Consider the following 5,563-nt stretch of genomic DNA (forward strand, 5'->3'; position numbering starts at 1 on the left):
TAGATAACTATACAAAGAGGAAAAGTGCAGTCCAGATTGTTTTATTTTTGTTGGATAATTGTTTTTATTTATATCAACACGATGAAATTCATACCTCGAACAAAATTTTCTCCACATGAAGAGACGGTAACAGTGTAACGTCTTTCCAAAGCTACACAAGAGCTATCTGCGTTATCCGTCACTACTTTTGAAATATTAGAAGACAAGTAGTCAGAGAAAAGTACTCCCCCCTTGGATCACTCTAATCAAATAGTGGCTTTGACTTATACTGCATCTACGGTCTCAAATCGTGTTATACAGTTTGTAGCAAAGGGACTCGATCCTTGGACCCGAAAATTCACATTATGTCACGCTCAACACTCAGCCCAATAAATTTGAAAAGTAAAAAAAAAAAACCTTTACCTGATCTTTATATGATGGCGTATTCATTTCATTTATAGTTTCTATCACGTTTTTATCAAGACGTTTCGTAGTTAAATAACGAATGGAATGCTGAAAGATGGCGAAGCAAAGGAAACCAATGAGCCTAATGTTTGTGATATAAATCACGTAAATATTAGCTTGTTTTTTATAACATTACACTTAATTTGTCTCCCGCGGATTGAAAATCACGGGTGCGTAAAAACGGTGTCATAGATCCATCGTCTGTCTCCTGTCCGATAGTGACAACAGATAAATCCAAGATGGCGTCTTTCCACGTCTCCGATTTTGAATTCGCTGTGGAAAAAAATCAGACGAAATGTGTAACACAGTGTCTGCAGTTAACGTGATTTCTAGAAAAATATTGTAGATACTTTGATAACATCTCACACCAAGCTGCGAATACTAAATCGACTGAAATTGAGTTAAGCCTACTTTGAATGCTCGTCGAGCAGGACATCGGTCGATTAGCGATTTCGTAGTTTAAATGATTCATATAACGTCAACGCCTGCACAAATATCGAGAAAAATGAAGTGTGGGTCTTACTGAGGGAAAACTAGCACATATTTTCAAAGTTAATGTGTAAATAATATCACCAAATATTCAGATTTAAAATAACAAATTAAATAAATCCGACAACTTTGTTGCATCTATGAAATATTAGAATATGATAAAAGAAATCGGAGAAGTAAATAACAAAAGTTTTCTGACAGTAAATCGATTCAAGTTTTATTAACACTAGAGGGCGCAAAGATAGCATGTTTGTTTGTTTTTGAATTTCGCACAAAGCTACTCGAGGGCTATCTGTGCTAGCCGTCCCTAATTCAGTAGTCTCAGACAAGATAGAAGGCAGCTAGTCATCACCACCCACCGCCAACTCTTGGGCTACTCTTTTACCAACGAATAGTGGGATTGACAGGTCACATTATAATCCCCCCACAGCTGAAAGGGCGAGCATGTTTTGTGCGACGGGGATTCGAACCCGCAACCCTCGGATTACGAGTCGCACGCCTTAACCCACCTAGCCATGCCGGCCAGCATCAGGGAGACGCACAGTTTAATAAAAACTAAACTTTTTTTTAATTATCTTACGAATACTAAAGAAAATAAGAAGAATTGGATAATTCTTGGTCAAAAAATAATATATATTATATTATGATAATATCGGTAAACATTTGGTTTCAATAATTATTTTACCTATTTTACTATATTCTCTAGTCTTACGTAAAATAAAGTATTATAATATTACCATAGTTTTTTAGCCATTGTAAATACGTGTTTACCGACACTAAATACTCCAAATTAGACCAGTATATTGTTACATTAATTACTGGATTAGTTATTACTTCTGAGGTTGGTAGCTTGCTATGATCAGCCAGTAAGAAATATTTATCAATATGCCTTTATTGTTTTTTTATCATGTTTTCTGGTTTGTTCATTGGTGATCGTAGTTCCACTCGCAGGCCACAGGGACCAAATATGGCGCCAATACTCTGGAGCTGCTTTAAAAACAATTGGAAATAATATTGAACCTAATCGGCACGTTGAGTCCTTTGTTAACCTTGAGGGGCATTTGAACCCTACACGGGATATTTTATCAGTAAATATTAAACTGTATATTATACTGATAAGCTTGTGAGTGATGAACAGAATGAAGAAACAAACAAATGTATATTACAAGTAAAAGTGCACCTCCAATAGAAAGTATGTCTTTATTTTGTTTCGGGTCTTTCACCAGAAAGGGACTCTTGGTCATATATTCTGGTTCCTCTTTCAGCGGTGGCGCGACTTGGCCGGGTGGTTCGGGCGCTGGACTCATAATCGGAGTGTCGCGAGTTTTAAGTCCCGCCATACCAAACATGCTCGCCCTGAAATCGTGGGGGCGTTATAAAGTTATGGTTAATCCCAGTATTCGTTGGTAAAAAAATAGCTCAAGAATTGTTACAATACTAAATTAGGGACAGATAACCCTCGTGTAGCTTTGTGCAAAATTCAAAACAAAAAACAACCTTTTCAAGAATTCTTAACTTACTCTCCAGAGGTCACAACTGTCATTGATTTGATTGTTTCAGTCAAGGGACTTCGCTAGATAGGGTACTACAACCCCTATCATCCCCACTTGTAAGTGTTTAATAAACTATGTATACATTAAGTTTTATTAGATTCGTTCGTGTTTTCAAAACGATTTTCACTTAAATGGATCTATTTGAATAATAAGTTATAAAGTAAATAGCCCTCGTGAGACCGTTTCCTCGAGTTTACTGATTAATGTTGATCTGACTACAAAACTGGATGTTATTATTTGTTGATATTTTACTGAAGAATGTTACAAAGTAAAACCAGTTTAGTTAAAACAAAAAACCTTTTTTGTTTCAGAATTAGAAAATAGAGTTTAAATTGTGTGAAACGACTGTACAAACACTTTTGGTTCACCCTGTATTTTACGAACACAAGATACGTAACCGATGGGTTACATTTCAAGTTTTAATACGAAGTCCATGAACAGCAAGACGCTAATAGTAAATATTAAAAGTTGTTTTCTGATAAAAAAAAAAAACAATCAATCTGAAATTCGACTTGGTTATTAAAGTGTTTCTTGTTGATTGATAAAAATTTATATTCCTATGATCCACATATGTGTTATCCAGCATGTGATATATTCCTATGATCCAGATATGTGTTATCCAGCATGTGATATATTCCTATGATCCAGATATGTGTTATCCAGTATGTGAAATAAAGGGAAGAGATTCTTTTTGAATTTCACGGATTATTCAAGGGCTATCTGTACTAACTGTTCCTAATTTAGCAGTGTCGGCAAGAGGAAACAACTGGTCAACAGAACCCACCGCCATACTCTTAAGCTACTGTTTTATTATCAGGGAGTAGGATTAACCATCACATTATAATGCCCTACCATCAACAAAAGGTAAAGGGAAGGAAGTTGGTCAACATAACCATAAGAACGGATGTCCAAAACAAAACATCAGGAAAAATGTAAATTACATCATAACAATTTCTTGACGTATTAAAACATCTCAACCCCAAACCTCTTGTCAACTAACAATCAAACAAAACAGCTGTAAATCTAAAAATCAGGTAACATAATTTTACCCTAACATTAGATGTGGGAAGATTCCTAACGGTCGAAACTCACACTAATACATTCCTTTTAAGATTCTTATATCACTTGTGTAATAAGACAACAGTCCTTCAGTAAACATAAGTATATGTGATAAAGAGAAGACCAAACAGAACTTTCAGTCGTGAAACACACTAAACGTGCTGGTTGGATCATTTATGATCTAGTCTGAGTAAAGACATACCTGTACATCATCTGTGTCTCAGATATCAGCAACACTTTGTAAAGTTGTGGTCCTGACTATTTTTTGCCGAGGGCTGTTAAATTATGGCCAAAAGCCATAGAATAGGTCAGCATGTTTAATGACCATAAACAAAAATGTCATCTCCAGAAAGGAAATGAAGTTGTGCTGTTACGAAGTTAAATATAAAAAAACTAAGAATTGAACTTTCATTAGACGTTTTGTCTTTAATAGGTATAATGACAAGAAAACCTCGATCTGAATATAGTGTTGCTCTCTCATGTCGCCCCGATGTGGCTCAACGGTAAAAATCAGGTTTCGATACCAGCGATAAGCAAAACACAGGAAGCCTACCGTGCAATTTGTGCTAAAGAACAACCAAATCAGTCACTGAAACTCACATGAACCCTTGGTCACTTTCCTTAAAGTTTCTTGTCTCAAGTTCAAACTATAATGTTTTATTGTGTTTGTTTCAGAATACACCAAAAGCTACACAAGGACGTCTGTCGTCCCTAATTTTAGACTAATAGACCAAAGGGGAAAATAGTCAGTTTGATCAAATACTGAGTGTCAACCTTCGCTGTTACAGCGCATCCGTAACCACAAACTACAGGGTGCATCTACGTCCAATGGGTGCTTACCAACAGTACTGTCACTTTTTATTAAATGTTTCACTGACCTTTCTGTACACTGCACATCCCTCCTACACCTGGTGTAGAAAGCATGTTTTTAATATTATATGCTCTCAAAGTGACCATTGGTAGCCCATCGTGTAGCTCTTAACTGCAAAAGAACAAAATAAGTGTATTCACTTCGTTTTCTATTACAGTTATGAGTCTCTCTGGTTATTGTCTCGGATATGTTTTTGTAGACAATTAACCTGTTAAGAAAATGTCTTTTTAGGAAGTTAACCTGTCGAGAAGATGTTCTCGTTGACAATTAAACAATTCGCAGTTAACCGATGTTATACTAACAAGTGAAACACACCTCACTAGGGGTTCTTTTTATACTAACAAGTGAAATACACCTGACTAGAGGTTGTTTTTATACTAACAAGTGAAACACACCTGACTAGGGGTTGTTTTTATACTAACAAGTGAAACACACCTGACTAGGGGTTGTATTTATACTAACAAGTGAAACACACCTGACTAGAGGTTTTTATACTAACAAGTGAAACACACCTGACTAGGGGTTGTTTTTATACGAACAAGACAGTTTCTGTTGTGTTCTGACAGCCCAAGAAACTAATCCATATTTTCTACAGTTTTTATTCCTTGCCAGTTAGGCCCGGCACGGCCAGATGGTTAAGGAACTCCACTCGTAATCCGAGGGTATCGCAGGTCCGAATCCCTGTCACACCAAACATCTTCGCCCTTTCAGCCGTAGGGGTGTTATAATTTCCAGTCAATCCCACTGTTCGTTGATAAAAGAGTAGCCCAAGAGTTGGCGATGGGTGTTGATGACTGGCTGTTTTCCCTCTAGTCTTGCACTACGAAATTAGAGACGGATAGCACAGATAGCCCTCGTGTAGCTTTGCACGAAATTCAAAACAAACAAACAAACAACTTAAACTATTTTCTGGTGTTATTTTCAGTGTTACATGGGATATGGTATCAGTGACTATTTTATAACTCAGACCGCTTCTTCCCTAAACTATATTTATTCATTTTCATAGGTATAAACATACATAATAAACACTTGGACGTTTCTATGATACCTGTAACTGATGTGTACTTCTAGTATTGATTTCGCTGTAGTTATACTCATGTGTGACACAATAATTGATATGACGAAACGGTCGCCCGTTCTTATTACA

Source organism: Tachypleus tridentatus, chromosome 6 (assembly GCF_004210375.1).
Source record: "Tachypleus tridentatus isolate NWPU-2018 chromosome 6, ASM421037v1, whole genome shotgun sequence".
NCBI classification, from domain to species: Eukaryota; Metazoa; Arthropoda; class Merostomata; order Xiphosura; family Limulidae; genus Tachypleus; species Tachypleus tridentatus.